The 16,572-nt window shown below is 50.0% G+C and overlaps 37 non-coding genes and 8 pseudogenes across 37 annotated transcripts; all 45 read right to left on the bottom strand.

Moving 5' to 3' along the window:
• Nucleotides 1–245: 245 nt before the first annotated feature.
• Nucleotides 246–364, bottom strand: LOC149763313 (5S ribosomal RNA). The gene has a single exon (XR_016410728.1). It is a non-coding gene; the product is annotated as a 5S ribosomal RNA (ribosomal RNA).
• A 246-nt stretch (nucleotides 365–610) lies between these two features.
• LOC149763314 (5S ribosomal RNA) lies at nucleotides 611–729 on the bottom strand (annotated as a pseudogene).
• A 246-nt stretch (nucleotides 730–975) lies between these two features.
• On the bottom strand, nucleotides 976–1,094 carry LOC149763315 (5S ribosomal RNA). The gene has a single exon (XR_016412540.1). It is a non-coding gene; the product is annotated as a 5S ribosomal RNA (ribosomal RNA).
• A 247-nt stretch (nucleotides 1,095–1,341) lies between these two features.
• Nucleotides 1,342–1,460, bottom strand: LOC149763316 (5S ribosomal RNA). Its single transcript, XR_016410729.1, has one exon. It is a non-coding gene; the product is annotated as a 5S ribosomal RNA (ribosomal RNA).
• Nucleotides 1,461–1,706: 246 nt separating this feature from the next.
• On the bottom strand, nucleotides 1,707–1,825 carry LOC149763317 (5S ribosomal RNA). Its single transcript, XR_016404421.1, has one exon. It is a non-coding gene; the product is annotated as a 5S ribosomal RNA (ribosomal RNA).
• Nucleotides 1,826–2,071: 246 nt separating this feature from the next.
• On the bottom strand, nucleotides 2,072–2,190 carry LOC149763318 (5S ribosomal RNA). The gene has a single exon (XR_016410731.1). It is a non-coding gene; the product is annotated as a 5S ribosomal RNA (ribosomal RNA).
• A 246-nt stretch (nucleotides 2,191–2,436) lies between these two features.
• On the bottom strand, nucleotides 2,437–2,555 carry LOC149763319 (5S ribosomal RNA; annotated as a pseudogene).
• Nucleotides 2,556–2,801: 246 nt separating this feature from the next.
• Nucleotides 2,802–2,920, bottom strand: LOC149763320 (5S ribosomal RNA). The gene has a single exon (XR_016412541.1). It is a non-coding gene; the product is annotated as a 5S ribosomal RNA (ribosomal RNA).
• Nucleotides 2,921–3,167: 247 nt separating this feature from the next.
• LOC149763321 (5S ribosomal RNA) lies at nucleotides 3,168–3,286 on the bottom strand. Its single transcript, XR_016410732.1, has one exon. It is a non-coding gene; the product is annotated as a 5S ribosomal RNA (ribosomal RNA).
• A 246-nt stretch (nucleotides 3,287–3,532) lies between these two features.
• LOC149763322 (5S ribosomal RNA) lies at nucleotides 3,533–3,651 on the bottom strand. Its single transcript, XR_016408877.1, has one exon. It is a non-coding gene; the product is annotated as a 5S ribosomal RNA (ribosomal RNA).
• A 246-nt stretch (nucleotides 3,652–3,897) lies between these two features.
• Nucleotides 3,898–4,016, bottom strand: LOC149763323 (5S ribosomal RNA). Its single transcript, XR_016410733.1, has one exon. It is a non-coding gene; the product is annotated as a 5S ribosomal RNA (ribosomal RNA).
• A 246-nt stretch (nucleotides 4,017–4,262) lies between these two features.
• On the bottom strand, nucleotides 4,263–4,381 carry LOC149763324 (5S ribosomal RNA; annotated as a pseudogene).
• Nucleotides 4,382–4,627: 246 nt separating this feature from the next.
• Nucleotides 4,628–4,746, bottom strand: LOC149763325 (5S ribosomal RNA). Its single transcript, XR_016410734.1, has one exon. It is a non-coding gene; the product is annotated as a 5S ribosomal RNA (ribosomal RNA).
• A 248-nt stretch (nucleotides 4,747–4,994) lies between these two features.
• On the bottom strand, nucleotides 4,995–5,113 carry LOC149763326 (5S ribosomal RNA). Its single transcript, XR_016412233.1, has one exon. It is a non-coding gene; the product is annotated as a 5S ribosomal RNA (ribosomal RNA).
• A 246-nt stretch (nucleotides 5,114–5,359) lies between these two features.
• On the bottom strand, nucleotides 5,360–5,478 carry LOC149763327 (5S ribosomal RNA). The gene has a single exon (XR_016400690.1). It is a non-coding gene; the product is annotated as a 5S ribosomal RNA (ribosomal RNA).
• A 246-nt stretch (nucleotides 5,479–5,724) lies between these two features.
• LOC149763328 (5S ribosomal RNA) lies at nucleotides 5,725–5,843 on the bottom strand (annotated as a pseudogene).
• Nucleotides 5,844–6,089: 246 nt separating this feature from the next.
• On the bottom strand, nucleotides 6,090–6,208 carry LOC149763329 (5S ribosomal RNA). The gene has a single exon (XR_016412542.1). It is a non-coding gene; the product is annotated as a 5S ribosomal RNA (ribosomal RNA).
• A 247-nt stretch (nucleotides 6,209–6,455) lies between these two features.
• Nucleotides 6,456–6,574, bottom strand: LOC149763330 (5S ribosomal RNA). The gene has a single exon (XR_016410735.1). It is a non-coding gene; the product is annotated as a 5S ribosomal RNA (ribosomal RNA).
• Nucleotides 6,575–6,820: 246 nt separating this feature from the next.
• Nucleotides 6,821–6,939, bottom strand: LOC149763331 (5S ribosomal RNA). Its single transcript, XR_016408878.1, has one exon. It is a non-coding gene; the product is annotated as a 5S ribosomal RNA (ribosomal RNA).
• A 246-nt stretch (nucleotides 6,940–7,185) lies between these two features.
• On the bottom strand, nucleotides 7,186–7,304 carry LOC149763332 (5S ribosomal RNA). The gene has a single exon (XR_016410736.1). It is a non-coding gene; the product is annotated as a 5S ribosomal RNA (ribosomal RNA).
• Nucleotides 7,305–7,550: 246 nt separating this feature from the next.
• LOC149763333 (5S ribosomal RNA) lies at nucleotides 7,551–7,669 on the bottom strand (annotated as a pseudogene).
• Nucleotides 7,670–7,915: 246 nt separating this feature from the next.
• Nucleotides 7,916–8,034, bottom strand: LOC149763334 (5S ribosomal RNA). Its single transcript, XR_016410737.1, has one exon. It is a non-coding gene; the product is annotated as a 5S ribosomal RNA (ribosomal RNA).
• Nucleotides 8,035–8,282: 248 nt separating this feature from the next.
• LOC149763335 (5S ribosomal RNA) lies at nucleotides 8,283–8,401 on the bottom strand. The gene has a single exon (XR_016412234.1). It is a non-coding gene; the product is annotated as a 5S ribosomal RNA (ribosomal RNA).
• A 246-nt stretch (nucleotides 8,402–8,647) lies between these two features.
• LOC149763336 (5S ribosomal RNA) lies at nucleotides 8,648–8,766 on the bottom strand. The gene has a single exon (XR_016400691.1). It is a non-coding gene; the product is annotated as a 5S ribosomal RNA (ribosomal RNA).
• Nucleotides 8,767–9,012: 246 nt separating this feature from the next.
• Nucleotides 9,013–9,131, bottom strand: LOC149763337 (5S ribosomal RNA). The gene has a single exon (XR_016410738.1). It is a non-coding gene; the product is annotated as a 5S ribosomal RNA (ribosomal RNA).
• A 247-nt stretch (nucleotides 9,132–9,378) lies between these two features.
• LOC149763338 (5S ribosomal RNA) lies at nucleotides 9,379–9,497 on the bottom strand. Its single transcript, XR_016407458.1, has one exon. It is a non-coding gene; the product is annotated as a 5S ribosomal RNA (ribosomal RNA).
• Nucleotides 9,498–9,744: 247 nt separating this feature from the next.
• Nucleotides 9,745–9,863, bottom strand: LOC149763339 (5S ribosomal RNA). The gene has a single exon (XR_016410739.1). It is a non-coding gene; the product is annotated as a 5S ribosomal RNA (ribosomal RNA).
• A 246-nt stretch (nucleotides 9,864–10,109) lies between these two features.
• On the bottom strand, nucleotides 10,110–10,228 carry LOC149763340 (5S ribosomal RNA; annotated as a pseudogene).
• A 246-nt stretch (nucleotides 10,229–10,474) lies between these two features.
• LOC149763341 (5S ribosomal RNA) lies at nucleotides 10,475–10,593 on the bottom strand. Its single transcript, XR_016412543.1, has one exon. It is a non-coding gene; the product is annotated as a 5S ribosomal RNA (ribosomal RNA).
• Nucleotides 10,594–10,840: 247 nt separating this feature from the next.
• On the bottom strand, nucleotides 10,841–10,959 carry LOC149763342 (5S ribosomal RNA). The gene has a single exon (XR_016410740.1). It is a non-coding gene; the product is annotated as a 5S ribosomal RNA (ribosomal RNA).
• A 246-nt stretch (nucleotides 10,960–11,205) lies between these two features.
• Nucleotides 11,206–11,324, bottom strand: LOC149763343 (5S ribosomal RNA). Its single transcript, XR_016404422.1, has one exon. It is a non-coding gene; the product is annotated as a 5S ribosomal RNA (ribosomal RNA).
• A 246-nt stretch (nucleotides 11,325–11,570) lies between these two features.
• Nucleotides 11,571–11,689, bottom strand: LOC149763344 (5S ribosomal RNA). Its single transcript, XR_016410742.1, has one exon. It is a non-coding gene; the product is annotated as a 5S ribosomal RNA (ribosomal RNA).
• Nucleotides 11,690–11,935: 246 nt separating this feature from the next.
• LOC149763345 (5S ribosomal RNA) lies at nucleotides 11,936–12,054 on the bottom strand (annotated as a pseudogene).
• A 246-nt stretch (nucleotides 12,055–12,300) lies between these two features.
• On the bottom strand, nucleotides 12,301–12,419 carry LOC149763346 (5S ribosomal RNA). The gene has a single exon (XR_016410743.1). It is a non-coding gene; the product is annotated as a 5S ribosomal RNA (ribosomal RNA).
• Nucleotides 12,420–12,667: 248 nt separating this feature from the next.
• Nucleotides 12,668–12,786, bottom strand: LOC149763347 (5S ribosomal RNA). The gene has a single exon (XR_016412235.1). It is a non-coding gene; the product is annotated as a 5S ribosomal RNA (ribosomal RNA).
• Nucleotides 12,787–13,032: 246 nt separating this feature from the next.
• Nucleotides 13,033–13,151, bottom strand: LOC149763348 (5S ribosomal RNA). Its single transcript, XR_016410744.1, has one exon. It is a non-coding gene; the product is annotated as a 5S ribosomal RNA (ribosomal RNA).
• A 247-nt stretch (nucleotides 13,152–13,398) lies between these two features.
• Nucleotides 13,399–13,517, bottom strand: LOC149763349 (5S ribosomal RNA). The gene has a single exon (XR_016407459.1). It is a non-coding gene; the product is annotated as a 5S ribosomal RNA (ribosomal RNA).
• A 247-nt stretch (nucleotides 13,518–13,764) lies between these two features.
• On the bottom strand, nucleotides 13,765–13,883 carry LOC149763350 (5S ribosomal RNA). The gene has a single exon (XR_016410745.1). It is a non-coding gene; the product is annotated as a 5S ribosomal RNA (ribosomal RNA).
• A 246-nt stretch (nucleotides 13,884–14,129) lies between these two features.
• LOC149763351 (5S ribosomal RNA) lies at nucleotides 14,130–14,248 on the bottom strand. Its single transcript, XR_016412837.1, has one exon. It is a non-coding gene; the product is annotated as a 5S ribosomal RNA (ribosomal RNA).
• A 246-nt stretch (nucleotides 14,249–14,494) lies between these two features.
• Nucleotides 14,495–14,613, bottom strand: LOC149763352 (5S ribosomal RNA). Its single transcript, XR_016410746.1, has one exon. It is a non-coding gene; the product is annotated as a 5S ribosomal RNA (ribosomal RNA).
• Nucleotides 14,614–14,859: 246 nt separating this feature from the next.
• Nucleotides 14,860–14,978, bottom strand: LOC149763353 (5S ribosomal RNA; annotated as a pseudogene).
• A 246-nt stretch (nucleotides 14,979–15,224) lies between these two features.
• Nucleotides 15,225–15,343, bottom strand: LOC149763354 (5S ribosomal RNA). The gene has a single exon (XR_016410747.1). It is a non-coding gene; the product is annotated as a 5S ribosomal RNA (ribosomal RNA).
• Nucleotides 15,344–15,591: 248 nt separating this feature from the next.
• Nucleotides 15,592–15,710, bottom strand: LOC149763355 (5S ribosomal RNA). The gene has a single exon (XR_016404111.1). It is a non-coding gene; the product is annotated as a 5S ribosomal RNA (ribosomal RNA).
• A 246-nt stretch (nucleotides 15,711–15,956) lies between these two features.
• Nucleotides 15,957–16,075, bottom strand: LOC149763356 (5S ribosomal RNA). Its single transcript, XR_016400692.1, has one exon. It is a non-coding gene; the product is annotated as a 5S ribosomal RNA (ribosomal RNA).
• A 246-nt stretch (nucleotides 16,076–16,321) lies between these two features.
• On the bottom strand, nucleotides 16,322–16,440 carry LOC149763357 (5S ribosomal RNA). Its single transcript, XR_016410748.1, has one exon. It is a non-coding gene; the product is annotated as a 5S ribosomal RNA (ribosomal RNA).
• Between the last annotated feature and the right edge of the window lie 132 nt (nucleotides 16,441–16,572).

Here is a 16,572-nt window from a genome sequence, read left to right on the forward strand (position 1 = left end):
TGACATGCCCTTCGAAACTCCCTTTTATGACAAAGCAGCAGACCTCGACGGCCCGAGACATTCGCGCTGCCGGGGCCGTTCTGGCGTAGGATTCAACGCGCTGTTCCGCTATGCGGCATGGCACCGCCAGTCTCCGGACTCAGTTTATTTTCGGGGGAAAAAAATTATCCGAAGAGGAAAAGCCAAAAGCCGAAAAATAAAAAATAAATGTTATCAAAAAATAAAAAAGCGGGCAAAAAATAAAAGGGGTGCAACACGAGGACTTCCCAGGGGGTCACCCATCCTAGTACTACTCTCGCCCAAGCACGCTTAACTGCGGAGTTCTGATGGGATCCGGTGCATTAGTGCTGGTATGATCGCACCCATGACATGCCCTTCGAAACTCCCTTTTATGACAAAGCAGCAGACCTCGACGGCCCGAGACATTCGCGCTGCCGGGGCCGTTCTGGCGTAGGATTCAACGCGCTGTTCCGCTATGCGGCATGGCACCGCCAGTCTCCGGACTCAGTTTATTTTCGGGGGGAAAAAATTATCCGAAGAGGAAAAGCCAAAAGCCAAAAAATTAAAAATAAATATTATCAAAAAATAAAAAAGCGGGCAAAAAATAAAAAGGGTGCAACACGAGGACTTCCCAGGGGGTCACCCATCCTAGTACTTCTCTCGCCCAAGCACGCCTAACTGCGGAGTTATGATGGGATCCGGTGCATTAGTGCTGGTATGATCGCACCCATGACATGCCCTTCGAAACTCCCTTTTATGACAAAGCAGCAGACCGCGACGGCCCGAGACATTCGCGCTGCCGGGGCCGTTCTGGCGTAGGATTCAACGCGCTGTTCCGCTATGCGGCATGGCACCGCGAGTCTCCGAACTCAGTTTATTTTCGGGGGAAAAAAATTATCCGAAGAGGAAAAGCCAAAAGCCGAAAAATTAAAAATAAATATTATCAAAAAATAAAAAAGCGGGCAAAAAATAAAAGGGGTGCAACACGAGGACTTCCCAGGGGGTCACCCATCCTAGTACTACTCTCGCCCAAGCACGCTTAACTGCGGAGTTCTGATGGGATCCGGTGCGTTAGTGCTGGTATGATCGCACCCATGACATGCCCATCGAAACTCCCTTTTATGACAAAGCAGCAGACCTCGACGGCCCGAGACATTCGCGCCGCCGGGGCCGTTCTGGCGTAGGATTCAACGCGCTATTCCCGCTATGCGGCATGGCACCGCCAGTCTCCGGACTCAGTTTATTTTCGGGGGAAAAAAATTATCCGAAGAGGAAAAGCCAAAAGCTGAAAAATAAAAAATAAATGTTATCAAAAAATAAAAAAGCGGGCAAAAAATAAAAGGGGTGCAACACGAGGACTTCCCAGGGGGTCACCCATCCTAGTACTACTCTCGCCCAAGCACGCTTAACTGCGGAGTTCTGATGGGATCCGGTGCATTAGTGCTGGTATGATCGCACCCATGACATGCCCTTCGAAACTCCCTTTTATGACAAAGCAGCAGACCTCGACGGCCCGAGACATTCGCGCTACCGGGGCCGTTCTGGCGTAGGATTCAACGCGCTGTTCCGCTATGCGGCATGGCACCGCCAGTCTCCGGACTCAGTTTATTTTCGGGGGAAAAAAATTATCCGAAGAGGAAAAGCCAAAAGCCGAAAAATAAAAAATAAATGTTATCAAAAAATAAAAAAGCGGGCAAAAAATAAAAGGGGTGCAACCCGAGGACTTCCCAGGGGGCCACCCATCCTAGTACTACTCTCGCCCAAGCACGCTTAACTGCGGAGTTCTGATGGGATCCGGTGCATTAGTGCTGGTATGATCGCACCCATGACATGCCCTTCGAAACTCCCTTTTATGACAAAGCAGCAGACCTCGACGGCCCGAGACATTCGCGCTGCCGGGGCCGTTCTGGCGTAGGATTCAACGCGCTGTTCCGCTATGCGGCATGGCACCGCCAGTCTCCGGACTCAGTTTATTTTCGGGGGAAAAAAATTATCCGAAGAGGAAAAGCCAAAAGCCGAAAAATAAAAAATAAATGTTATCAAAAAATAAAAAAGCGGGCAAAAAATAAAAGGGGTGCAACACGAGGACTTCCCAGGGGGTCACCCATCCTAGTACTACTCTCGCCCAAGCACGCTTAACTGCGGAGTTCTGATGGGATCCGGTGCATTAGTGCTGGTATGATCGCACCCATGACATGCCCTTCGAAACTCCCTTTTATGACAAAGCAGCAGACCTCGACGGCCCGAGACATTCGCGCTGCCGGGGCCGTTCTGGCGTAGGATTCAACGCGCTGTTCCGCTATGCGGCATGGCACCGCCAGTCTCCGGACTCAGTTTATTTTCGGGGGGAAAAAATTATCCGAAGAGGAAAAGCCAAAAGACAAAAAATTAAAAATAAATATTATCAAAAAATAAAAAAGCGGGCAAAAAATAAAAAGGGTGCAACACGAGGACTTCCCAGGGGGTCACCCATCCTAGTACTTCTCTCGCCCAAGCACGCCTAACTGCGGAGTTATGATGGGATCCGGTGCATTAGTGCTGGTATGATCGCACCCATGACATGCCCTTCGAAACTCCCTTTTATGACAAAGCAGCAGACCGCGACGGCCCGAGACATTCGCGCTGCCGAGGCCGTTCTGGCGTAGGATTCAACGCGCTGTTCCGCTATGCGGCATGGCACCGCGAGTCTCCGAACTCAGTTTATTTTCGGGGGAAAAAAATTATCCGAAGAGGAAAAGCCAAAAGCCGAAAAATTAAAAATAAATATTATCAAAAAATAAAAAAGCGGGCAAAAAATAAAAGGGGTGCAACACGAGGACTTCCCAGGGGGTCACCCATCCTAGTACTACTCTCGCCCAAGCACGCTTAACTGCGGAGTTCTGATGGGATCCGGTGCGTTAGTGCTGGTATGATCGCACCCATGACATGCCCATCGAAACTCCCTTTTATGACAAAGCAGCAGACCTCGACGGCCCGAGACATTCGCGCCGCCGGGGCCGTTCTGGCGTAGGATTCAACGCGCTATTCCCGCTATGCGGCATGGCACCGCCAGTCTCCGGACTCAGTTTATTTTCGGGGGAAAAAAATTATCCGAAGAGGAAAAGCCAAAAGCCGAAAAATAAAAAATAAATGTTATCAAAAAATAAAAAAGCGGGCAAAAAATAAAAGGGGTGCAACACGAGGACTTCCCAGGGGGTCACCCATCCTAGTACTACTCTCGCCCAAGCACGCTTAACTGCGGAGTTCTGATGGGATCCGGTGCATTAGTGCTGGTATGATCGCACCCATGACATGCCCTTCGAAACTCCCTTTTATGACAAAGCAGCAGACCTCGACGGCCCGAGACATTCGCGCTGCCGGGGCCGTTCTGGCGTAGGATTCAACGCGCTGTTCCGCTATGCGGCATGGCACCACCAGTCTCCGGACTCAGTTTATTTTCGGGGGAAAAAAATTATCCGAAGAGGAAAAGCCAAAAGCCGAAAAATAAAAAATAAATGTTATCAAAAAATAAAAAAGCGGGCAAAAAATAAAAGGGGTGCAACCCGAGGACTTCCCAGGGGGCCACCCATCCTAGTACTACTCTCGCCCAAGCACGCTTAACTGCGGAGTTCTGATGGCATCCGGTGCATTAGTGCTGGTATGATCGCACCCATGACATGCCCTTCGAAACTCCCTTTTATGTCAAAGCAGCAGACCTCGACGGCCCGAGACATTCGCGCTGCCGGGGCCGTTCTGGCGTAGGATTCAACGCGCTGTTCCGCTATGCGGCATGGCACCGCCAGTCTCCGGACTCAGTTTATTTTCGGGGGAAAAAAATTATCCGAAGAGGAAAAGCCAAAAGCCGAAAAATAAAAAATAAATGTTATCAAAAAATAAAAAAGCGGGCAAAAAATAAAAGGGGTGCAACACGAGGACTTCCCAGGGGGTCACCCATCCTAGTACTACTCTCGCCCAAGCACGCTTAACTGCGGAGTTCTGATGGGATCCGGTGCATTAGTGCTGGTATGATCGCACCCATGACATGCCCTTCGAAACTCCCTTTTATGACAAAGCAGCAGACCTCGACGGCCCGAGACATTCGCGCTGCCGGGGCCGTTCTGGCGTAGGATTCAACGCGCTGTTCCGCTATGCGGCATGGCACCGCCAGTCTCCGGACTCAGTTTATTTTCGGGGGGAAAAAATTATCCGAAGAGGAAAAGCCAAAAGCCAAAAAATTAAAAATAAATATTATCAAAAAATAAAAAAGCGGGCAAAAAATAAAAAGGGTGCAACACGAGGACTTCCCAGGGGGTCACCCATCCTAGTACTTCTCTCGCCCAAGCACGCCTAACTGCGGAGTTATGATGGGATCCGGTGCATTAGTGCTGGTATGATCGCACCCATGACATGCCCTTCGAAACTCCCTTTTATGACAAAGCAGCAGACCGCGACGGCCCGAGACATTCGCGTCGCCGGGGCCGTTCTGGCGTAGGATTCAACGCGCTGTTCCGCTATGCGGCATGGCACCGCGAGTCTCCGGACTCAGTTTATTTTCGGGGGAAAAAAATTATCCGAAGAGGAAAAGCCAAAAGCCGAAAAATTAAAAATAAATATTATCAAAAAATAAAAAAGCGGGCAAAAAATAAAAGGGGTGCAACACGAGGACTTCCCAGGGGGTCACCCATCCTAGTACTACTCTCGCCCAAGCACGCTTAACTGCGGAGTTCTGATGGGATCCGGTGCATTAGTGCTGGTATGATCGCACCCATGACATGCCCATCGAAACTCCCTTTTATGACAAAGCAGCAGACCTCGACGGCCCGAGACATTCGCGCCGCCGGGGCCGTTCTGGCGTAGGATTCAACGCGCTATTCCCGCTATGCGGCATGGCACCGCCAGTCTCCGGACTCAGTTTATTTTCGGGGGAAAAAAATTATCCGAAGAGGAAAAGCCAAAAGCCGAAAAATTAAAAATAAATATTATCAAAAAATAAAAAAGTGGAGAAAAAAATAAAAAGGGTGCAACACGAGGACTTCCCAGGGGGTCACCCATCCTAGTACTACTCTCGCCCAAGCACGCTTAACTGCGGAGTTCTGATGGGATCCGGTGCATTAGTGCTGGTATGATCGCACCCATGACATGCCCTTCGAAACTCCCTTTTATGACAAAGCAGCAGACCTCGACGGCCCGAGACATTCGCGCTGCCGGGGCCGTTCTGGCGTAGGATTCAACGCGCTGTTCCGCTATGCGGCATGGCACCGCGAGTCTCCGGACTCAGTTTATTTTCGGGGGAAAAAAATTATCCGAAGAGGAAAAGCCAAAAGCCGAAAAATTAAAAATAAATATTATCAAAAAATAAAAAAGCGGGCAAAAAATAAAAGGGGTGCAACACGAGGACTTCCCAGGGGGTCACCCATCCTAGTACTACTCACGCCCAAGCACGCTTAACTGCGGAGTTCTGATGGGATCCGGTGCATTAGTGCTGGTATGACCGCACCCATGACATGCCCATCGAAACACCCTTTCATGACAAAGCAGCAGACCTCGACGGCCCGAGACATTCGCGCTGCCGGGGCCGTTCTGGCGTAGGATTCAACGCGCTGTTCCGCTATGCGGCATGGCACCGCCAGTCTCCGGACTCAGTTTATTTTCGGGGGGAAAAAATTATCCGAAGAGGAAAAGCCAAAAGACAAAAAATTAAAAATAAATATTATCAAAAAATAAAAAAGCGGGCAAAAAATAAAAAGGGTGCAACACGAGGACTTCCCAGGGGGTCACCCATCCTAGTACTTCTCTCGCCCAAGCACGCCTAACTGCGGAGTTATGATGGGATCCGGTGCATTAGTGCTGGTATGATCGCACCCATGACATGCCCTTCGAAACTCCCTTTTATGACAAAGCAGCAGACCGCGACGGCCCGAGACATTCGCGCTGCCGAGGCCGTTCTGGCGTAGGATTCAACGCGCTGTTCCGCTATGCGGCATGGCACCGCGAGTCTCCGAACTCAGTTTATTTTCGGGGGAAAAAAATTATCCGAAGAGGAAAAGCCAAAAGCCGAAAAATTAAAAATAAATATTATCAAAAAATAAAAAAGCGGGCAAAAAATAAAAGGGGTGCAACACGAGGACTTCCCAGGGGGTCACCCATCCTAGTACTACTCTCGCCCAAGCACGCTTAACTGCGGAGTTCTGATGGGATCCGGTGCGTTAGTGCTGGTATGATCGCACCCATGACATGCCCATCGAAACTCCCTTTTATGACAAAGCAGCAGACCTCGACGGCCCGAGACATTCGCGCCGCCGGGGCCGTTCTGGCGTAGGATTCAACGCGCTATTCCCGCTATGCGGCATGGCACCGCCAGTCTCCGGACTCAGTTTATTTTCGGGGGAAAAAAATTATCCGAAGAGGAAAAGCCAAAAGCCGAAAAATAAAAAATAAATGTTATCAAAAAATAAAAAAGCGGGCAAAAAATAAAAGGGGTGCAACACGAGGACTTCCCAGGGGGTCACCCATCCTAGTACTACTCTCGCCCAAGCACGCTTAACTGCGGAGTTCTGATGGGATCCGGTGCATTAGTGCTGGTATGATCGCACCCATGACATGCCCTTCGAAACTCCCTTTTATGACAAAGCAGCAGACCTCGACGGCCCGAGACATTCGCGCTGCCGGGGCCGTTCTGGCGTAGGATTCAACGCGCTGTTCCGCTATGCGGCATGGCACCACCAGTCTCCGGACTCAGTTTATTTTCGGGGGAAAAAAATTATCCGAAGAGGAAAAGCCAAAAGCCGAAAAATAAAAAATAAATGTTATCAAAAAATAAAAAAGCGGGCAAAAAATAAAAGGGGTGCAACCCGAGGACTTCCCAGGGGGCCACCCATCCTAGTACTACTCTCGCCCAAGCACGCTTAACTGCGGAGTTCTGATGGCATCCGGTGCATTAGTGCTGGTATGATCGCACCCATGACATGCCCTTCGAAACTCCCTTTTATGTCAAAGCAGCAGACCTCGACGGCCCGAGACATTCGCGCTGCCGGGGCCGTTCTGGCGTAGGATTCAACGCGCTGTTCCGCTATGCGGCATGGCACCGCCAGTCTCCGGACTCAGTTTATTTTCGGGGGAAAAAAATTATCCGAAGAGGAAAAGCCAAAAGCCGAAAAATAAAAAATAAATGTTATCAAAAAATAAAAAAGCGGGCAAAAAATAAAAGGGGTGCAACACGAGGACTTCCCAGGGGGTCACCCATCCTAGTACTACTCTCGCCCAAGCACGCTTAACTGCGGAGTTCTGATGGGATCCGGTGCATTAGTGCTGGTATGATCGCACCCATGACATGCCCTTCGAAACTCCCTTTTATGACAAAGCAGCAGACCTCGACGGCCCGAGACATTCGCGCTGCCGGGGCCGTTCTGGCGTAGGATTCAACGCGCTGTTCCGCTATGCGGCATGGCACCGCCAGTCTCCGGACTCAGTTTATTTTCGGGGGGAAAAAATTATCCGAAGAGGAAAAGCCAAAAGCCAAAAAATTAAAAATAAATATTATCAAAAAATAAAAAAGCGGGCAAAAAATAAAAAGGGTGCAACACGAGGACTTCCCAGGGGGTCACCCATCCTAGTACTTCTCTCGCCCAAGCACGCCTAACTGCGGAGTTATGATGGGATCCGGTGCATTAGTGCTGGTATGATCGCACCCATGACATGCCCTTCGAAACTCCCTTTTATGACAAAGCAGCAGACCGCGACGGCCCGAGACATTCGCGTCGCCGGGGCCGTTCTGGCGTAGGATTCAACGCGCTGTTCCGCTATGCGGCATGGCACCGCGAGTCTCCGGACTCAGTTTATTTTCGGGGGAAAAAAATTATCCGAAGAGGAAAAGCCAAAAGCCGAAAAATTAAAAATAAATATTATCAAAAAATAAAAAAGCGGGCAAAAAATAAAAGGGGTGCAACACGAGGACTTCCCAGGGGGTCACCCATCCTAGTACTACTCTCGCCCAAGCACGCTTAACTGCGGAGTTCTGATGGGATCCGGTGCATTAGTGCTGGTATGATCGCACCCATGACATGCCCATCGAAACTCCCTTTTATGACAAAGCAGCAGACCTCGACGGCCCGAGACATTCGCGCCGCCGGGGCCGTTCTGGCGTAGGATTCAACGCGCTATTCCCGCTATGCGGCATGGCACCGCCAGTCTCCGGACTCAGTTTATTTTCGGGGGAAAAAAATTATCCGAAGAGGAAAAGCCAAAAGCCGAAAAATTAAAAATAAATATTATCAAAAAATAAAAAAGTGGAGAAAAAAATAAAAAGGGTGCAACACGAGGACTTCCCAGGGGGTCACCCATCCTAGTACTACTCTCGCCCAAGCACGCTTAACTGCGGAGTTCTGATGGGATCCGGTGCATTAGTGCTGGTATGATCGCACCCATGACATGCCCTTCGAAACTCCCTTTTATGACAAAGCAGCAGACCTCGACGGCCCGAGACATTCGCGCTGCCGGGGCCGTTCTGGCGTAGGATTCAACGCGCTGTTCCGCTATGCGGCATGGCACCGCGAGTCTCCGGACTCAGTTTATTTTCGGGGGAAAAAAATTATCCGAAGAGGAAAAGCCAAAAGCCGAAAAATTAAAAATAAATATTATCAAAAAATAAAAAAGCGGGCAAAAAATAAAAGGGGTGCAACACGAGGACTTCCCAGGGGGTCACCCATCCTAGTACTACTCACGCCCAAGCACGCTTAACTGCGGAGTTCTGATGGGATCCGGTGCATTAGTGCTGGTATGACCGCACCCATGACATGCCCATCGAAACACCCTTTCATGACAAAGCAGCAGACCTCGACGGCCCGAGACATTCGCGCTGCCGGGGCCGTTCTGGCGTAGGATTCAATGCGCTGTTCCGCTATGCGGCATGGCACCGCGAGTCTCCGGACTCAGTTTATTTTCGAGGGAAAAAAATTATCCGAAGAGGAAAAGCCAAAAGCCAAAAAATTAAAAATAAATGTTATCAAAAAAGAAAAAAGCGGGCAAAAAATAAAAGGGGTGCAACACGAGGACTTCCCAGGGGGTCACCCATCCTAGTACTACTCTCGCCCAAGCACGCTTAACTGCGGAGTTCTGATGGGATCCGGTGCATTAGTGCTGGTATGATCGCACCCATGATATGCCCTTCGAAACTCCCTTTTATGACAAAGCAGCAGACCTCGACGGCCCGAGACATTCGCGCTGCCGGGGCCGTTCTGGCGTAGGATTCAACGCGCTGGTCCCGCTATGCGGCATGGCACCGCCAGTCTCCGGACCCAGTTGATTGTCGGGGGAAAAAAATTATCCGAAGAGGAAAAGCCAAAAGCCAAAAAATTAAAAATAAATATTATCAAAAAATAAAAAAGCGGGCAAAAAATAAAAAGGGTGCAACATGAGGACTTCCCAGGGGGTCACCCATCCTAGTACTACTCTCGCCCAAGCACGCTTAACTGCGGAGTTCTGATAGGATCCGGTGCATTAGTGCTGGTATGATCGCACCCAAGACATGCCCTTCGAAACTCCCTTTTATGACAAAGCAGCAGACCTCGACGGCCCGAGACATTCGCGCCGCCGGGGCCGTTCTGGCGTAGGATTCAACGCGCTATTCCCGCTATGCGGCATGGCACCGCCAGTCTCCGGACTCAGTTTATTTTCGGGGGAAAAAAATTATCCGAAGAGGAAAAGCCAAAAGCCGAAAAATAAAAAATAAATGTTATCAAAAAATAAAAAAGCGGGCAAAAAATAAAAGGGGTGCAACACGAGGACTTCCCAGGGGGTCACCCATCCTAGTACTACTCTCGCCCAAGCACGCTTAACTGCGGAGTTCTGATGGGATCCGGTGCATTAGTGCTGGTATGATCGCACCCATGACATGCCCTTCGAAACTCCCTTTTATGACAAAGCAGCAGACCTCGACGGCCCGAGACATTCGCGCTGCCGGGGCCGTTCTGGCGTAGGATTCAACGCGCTGTTCCGCTATGCGGCATGGCACCGCCAGTCTCCGGACTCAGTTTATTTTCGGGGGGAAAAAATTATCCGAAGAGGAAAAGCCAAAAGACAAAAAATTAAAAATAAATATTATCAAAAAATAAAAAAGCGGGCAAAAAATAAAAAGGGTGCAACACGAGGACTTCCCAGGGGGTCACCCATCCTAGTACTTCTCTCGCCCAAGCACGCCTAACTGCGGAGTTATGATGGGATCCGGTGCATTAGTGCTGGTATGATCGCACCCATGACATGCCCTTCGAAACTCCCTTTTATGACAAAGCAGCAGACCGCGACGGCCCGAGACATTCGCGCTGCCGAGGCCGTTCTGGCGTAGGATTCAACGCGCTGTTCCGCTATGCGGCATGGCACCGCGAGTCTCCGAACTCAGTTTATTTTCGGGGGAAAAAAATTATCCGAAGAGGAAAAGCCAAAAGCCGAAAAATTAAAAATAAATATTATCAAAAAATAAAAAAGCGGGCAAAAAATAAAAGGGGTGCAACACGAGGACTTCCCAGGGGGTCACCCATCCTAGTACTACTCTCGCCCAAGCACGCTTAACTGCGGAGTTCTGATGGGATCCGGTGCGTTAGTGCTGGTATGATCGCACCCATGACATGCCCATCGAAACTCCCTTTTATGACAAAGCAGCAGACCTCGACGGCCCGAGACATTCGCGCCGCCGGGGCCGTTCTGGCGTAGGATTCAACGCGCTATTCCCGCTATGCGGCATGGCACCGCCAGTCTCCGGACTCAGTTTATTTTCGGGGGAAAAAAATTATCCGAAGAGGAAAAGCCAAAAGCCGAAAAATAAAAAATAAATGTTATCAAAAAATAAAAAAGCGGGCAAAAAATAAAAGGGGTGCAACACGAGGACTTCCCAGGGGGTCACCCATCCTAGTACTACTCTCGCCCAAGCACGCTTAACTGCGGAGTTCTGATGGGATCCGGTGCATTAGTGCTGGTATGATCGCACCCATGACATGCCCTTCGAAACTCCCTTTTATGACAAAGCAGCAGACCTCGACGGCCCGAGACATTCGCGCTGCCGGGGCCGTTCTGGCGTAGGATTCAACGCGCTGTTCCGCTATGCGGCATGGCACCGCCAGTCTCCGGACTCAGTTTATTTTCGGGGGAAAAAAATTATCCGAAGAGGAAAAGCCAAAAGCCGAAAAATAAAAAATAAATGTTATCAAAAAATAAAAAAGCGGGCAAAAAATAAAAGGGGTGCAACCCGAGGACTTCCCAGGGGGCCACCCATCCTAGTACTACTCTCGCCCAAGCACGCTTAACTGCGGAGTTCTGATGGGATCCGGTGCATTAGTGCTGGTATGATCGCACCCATGACATGCCCTTCGAAACTCCCTTTTATGTCAAAGCAGCAGACCTCGACGGCCCGAGACATTCGCGCTGCCGGGGCCGTTCTGGCGTAGGATTCAACGCGCTGTTCCGCTATGCGGCATGGCACCGCCAGTCTCCGGACTCAGTTTATTTTCGGGGGAAAAAAATTATCCGAAGAGGAAAAGCCAAAAGCCGAAAAATAAAAAATAAATGTTATCAAAAAATAAAAAAGCGGGCAAAAAATAAAAGGGGTGCAACACGAGGACTTCCCAGGGGGTCACCCATCCTAGTACTACTCTCGCCCAAGCACGCTTAACTGCGGAGTTCTGATGGGATCCGGTGCATTAGTGCTGGTATGATCGCACCCATGACATGCCCTTCGAAACTCCCTTTTATGACAAAGCAGCAGACCTCGACGGCCCGAGACATTCGCGCTGCCGGGGCCGTTCTGGCGTAGGATTCAACGCGCTGTTCCGCTATGCGGCATGGCACCGCCAGTCTCCGGACTCAGTTTATTTTCGGGGGGAAAAAATTATCCGAAGAGGAAAAGCCAAAAGCCAAAAAATTAAAAATAAATATTATCAAAAAATAAAAAAGCGGGCAAAAAATAAAAAGGGTGCAACACGAGGACTTCCCAGGGGGTCACCCATCCTAGTACTTCTCTCGCCCAAGCACGCCTAACTGCGGAGTTATGATGGGATCCGGTGCATTAGTGCTGGTATGATCGCACCCATGACATGCCCTTCGAAACTCCCTTTTATGACAAAGCAGCAGACCGCGACGGCCCGAGACATTCGCGTCGCCGGGGCCGTTCTGGCGTAGGATTCAACGCGCTGTTCCGCTATGCGGCATGGCACCGCGAGTCTCCGGACTCAGTTTATTTTCGGGGGAAAAAAATTATCCGAAGAGGAAAAGCCAAAAGCCGAAAAATTAAAAATAAATATTATCAAAAAATAAAAAAGCGGGCAAAAAATAAAAGGGGTGCAACACGAGGACTTCCCAGGGGGTCACCCATCCTAGTACTACTCTCGCCCAAGCACGCTTAACTGCGGAGTTCTGATGGGATCCGGTGCATTAGTGCTGGTATGATCGCACCCATGACATGCCCATCGAAACTCCCTTTTATGACAAAGCAGCAGACCTCGACGGCCCGAGACATTCGCGCCGCCGGGGCCGTTCTGGCGTAGGATTCAACGCGCTATTCCCGCTATGCGGCATGGCACCGCCAGTCTCCGGACTCAGTTTATTTTCGGGGGAAAAAAATTATCCGAAGAGGAAAAGCCAAAAGCCGAAAAATTAAAAATAAATATTATCAAAAAATAAAAAAGTGGAGAAAAAAATAAAAAGGGTGCAACACGAGGACTTCCCAGGGGGTCACCCATCCTAGTACTACTCTCGCCCAAGCACGCTTAACTGCGGAGTTCTGATGGGATCCGGTGCATTAGTGCTGGTATGATCGCACCCATGACATGCCCTTCGAAACTCCCTTTTATGACAAAGCAGCAGACCTCGACGGCCCGAGACATTCGCGCTGCCGGGGCCGTTCTGGCGTAGGATTCAACGCGCTGTTCCGCTATGCGGCATGGCACCGCGAGTCTCCGGACTCAGTTTATTTTCGGGGGAAAAAAATTATCCGAAGAGGAAAAGCCAAAAGCCGAAAAATTAAAAATAAATATTATCAAAAAATAAAAAAGCGGGCAAAAAATAAAAGGGGTGCAACACGAGGACTTCCCAGGGGGTCACCCATCCTAGTACTACTCTCGCCCAAGCACGCTTAACTGCGGAGTTCTGATGGGATCCGGTGCATTAGTGCTGGTATGATCGCACCCATGATATGCCCTTCGAAACTCCCTTTTATGACAAAGCAGCAGACCTCGACGGCCCGAGACATTCGCGCTGCCGGGGCCGTTCTGGCGTAGGATTCAACGCGCTGGTCCCGCTATGCGGCATGGCACCGCCAGTCTCCGGACCCAGTTGATTGTCGGGGGAAAAAAATTATCCGAAGAGGAAAAGCCAAAAGCCAAAAAATTAAAAATAAATATTATCAAAAAATAAAAAAGCGGGCAAAAAATAAAAAGGGTGCAACATGAGGACTTCCCAGGGGGTCACCCATCCTAGTACTACTCTCGCCCAAGCACGCTTAACTGCGGAGTTCTGATAGGATCCGGTGCATTAGTGCTGGTATGATCGCACCCAAGACATGCCCTTCGAAACTCCCTTTTATGACAAAGCAGCAGACCTCGACGGCCCGAGACATTCGCGCCGCCGGGGCCGTTCTGGCGTAGGATTCAACGCGCTATTCCCGCTATGCGGCATGGCACCGCCAGTCTCCGGACTCAGTTTATTTTCGGGGGAAAAAAATTATCCGAAGAGGAAAAGCCAAAAGCCGAAAAATAAAAAATAAATGTTATCAAAAAATAAAAAAGCGGGCAAAAAATAAAAGGGGTGCAACACGAGGACTTCCCAGGGGGTCACCCATCCTAGTACTACTCTCGCCCAAGCACGCTTAACTGCGGAGTTCTGATGGGATCCGGTGCATTAGTGCTGGTATGATCGCACCCATGACATGCCCTTCGAAACTCCCTTTTATGACAAAGCAGCAGACCTCGACGGCCCGAGACATTCGCGCTGCCGGGGCCGTTCTGGCGTAGGATTCAACGCGCTGTTCCGCTATGCGGCATGGCACCGCCAGTCTCCGGACTCAGTTTATTTTCGGGGGAAAAAAATTATCCGAAGAGGAAAAGCCAAAAGCCGAAAAATAAAAAATAAATGTTATCAAAAAATAAAAAAGCGGGCAAAAAATAAAAGGAGTGCAACACGAGGACTTCCCAGGGGGTCACCCATCCTAGTACTACTCTCGCCCAAGCACGCTTAACTGCGGAGTTCTGATGGGATCCGGTGCATTAGTGCTGGTATGATCGCACCCATGACATGCCCTTCGAAACTCCCTTTTATGACAAAGCAGCAGACCTCGAAGGCCCGAGACATTCGCGCTGCCGGGGCCGTTCTGGCGTAGGATTCAACGCGCTGTTCCGCTATGCGGCATGGCACCGCCAGTCTCCGGACTCAATTTATTTTCGGGGGAAAAAAATTATCCGAAGAGGAAAAGCCAAAAGCCGAAAAATAAAAAATAAATGTTATCAAAAAATAAAAAAGCGGGCAAAAAATAAAAGGGGTGCAACACGAGGACTTCCCAGGGGGTCACCCATCCTAGTACTACTCTCGCCCAAGCACGCTTAACTGCGGAGTTCTGATGGGATCCGGTGCATTAGTGCTGGTATGATCGCACCCATGACATGCCCTTCGAAACTCCCTTTTATGACAAAGCAGCAGACCTCGACGGCCCGAGACATTCGCGCTGCCGGGGCCGTTCTGGCGTAGGATTCAACGCGCTGTTCCGCTATGCGGCATGGCACCGCCAGTCTCCGGACTCAGTTTATTTTCGGGGGGAAAAAATTATCCGAAGAGGAAAAGCCAAAAGCCAAAAAATTAAAAATAAATATTATCAAAAAATAAAAAAGCAGGCAAAAAATAAAAAGGGTGCAACACGAGGACTTCCCAGGGGGTCACCCATCCTAGTACTTCTCTCGCCCAAGCACGCCTAACTGCGGAGTTATGATGGGATCCGGTGCATTAGTGCTGGTATGATCGCACCCATGACATGCCCTTCGAAACTCCCTTTTATGACAAAGCAGCAGACCGCGACGGCCCGAGACATTCGCGCTGCCGGGGCCGTTCTGGCGTAGGATTCAACGCGCTGTTCCGCTATGCGGCATGGCACCGCGAGTCTCCGGACTCAGTTTATTTTCGGGGGAAAAAAATTATCCGAAGAGGAAAAGCCAAAAGCCGAAAAATTAAAAATAAATATTATCAAAAAATAAAAAAGCGGGCAAAAAATAAAAGGGGTGCAACACGAGGACTTCCCAGGGGGTCACCCATCCTAGTACTACTCTCGCCCAAGCACGCTTAACTGCGGAGTTCTGATGGGATCCGGTGCATTAGTGCTGGTATGATCGCACCCATGACATGCCCATCGAAACTCCCTTTTATGACAAAGCAGCAGACCTCGACGGCCCGAGACATTCGCGCCGCCGGGGCCGTTCTGGCGTAGGATTCAACGCGCTATTCCCGCTATGCGGCATGGCACCGCCAGTCTCCGGACTCAGTTTATTTTCGGGGGAAAAAAATTATCCGAAGAGGAAAAGCCGAAAGCCGAAAAATTAAAAATAAATATTATCAAAAAATAAAAAAGTGGAGAAAAAAATAAAAAGGGTGCAACACGAGGACTTCCCAGGGGGTCACCCATCCTAGTACTACTCTCGCCCAAGCACGCCTAACTGCGGAGTTCTGATGGGATCCGGTGCATTAGTGCTGGTATGATCGCACCCATGACATGCCCTTCGAAACTCCCTTTTATGACAAAGCAGCAGACCTCGACGGCCCGAGACATTCGCGCTGCCGGGGCCGTTCTGGCGTAGGATTCAACGCGCTGTTCCGCTATGCGGCATGGCACCGCGAGTCTCCGGACTCAGTTTATTTTCGGGGGAAAAAAATTATCCGAAGAGGAAAAGCCAAAAGCCGAAAAATTAAAAATAAATATTATCAAAAAATAAAAAAGCGGGCAAAAAATAAAAGGGGTGCAACACGAGGACTTCCCAGGGGGTCACCCATCCTAGTACTACTCACGCCCAAGCACGCTTAACTGCGGAGTTCTGATGGGATCCGGTGCATTAGTGCTGGTATGACCGCACCCATGACATGCCCATCGAAACACCCTTTCATGACAAAGCAGCAGACCTCGACGGCCCGAGACATTCGCGCTGCCGGGGCCGTTCTGGCGTAGGATTCAATGCGCTGTTCCGCTATGCGGCATGGCACCGCGAGTCTCCGGACTCAGTTTATTTTCGAGGGAAAAAAATTATCCGAAGAGGAAAAGCCAAAAGCCAAAAAATTAAAAATAAATGTTATCAAAAAAGAAAAAAGCGGGCAAAAAATAAAAGGGGTGCAACACGAGGACTTCCCAGGGGGTCACCCATCCTAGTACTACTCTCGCCCAAGCACGCTTAACTGCGGAGTTCTGATGGGATCCGGTGCATTAGTGCTGGTATGATCGCACCCATGATATGCCCTTCGAAACTCCCTTTTATGACAAAGCAGCAGACCTCGACGGCCCGAGACATTCGCGCTGCCGGGGCCGTTCTGGCGTAGGATTCAACGCGCTGGTCCCGCTATGCGGCATGGCACCGCCAG

Source organism: Phoenix dactylifera, chromosome 4, assembly GCF_051530095.1.
Source record: "Phoenix dactylifera cultivar Ajwa chromosome 4, Ajwa_hap1_PhDact_Kaust_v1.1, whole genome shotgun sequence".
NCBI classification, from domain to species: domain Eukaryota; kingdom Viridiplantae; phylum Streptophyta; class Magnoliopsida; order Arecales; family Arecaceae; genus Phoenix; species Phoenix dactylifera.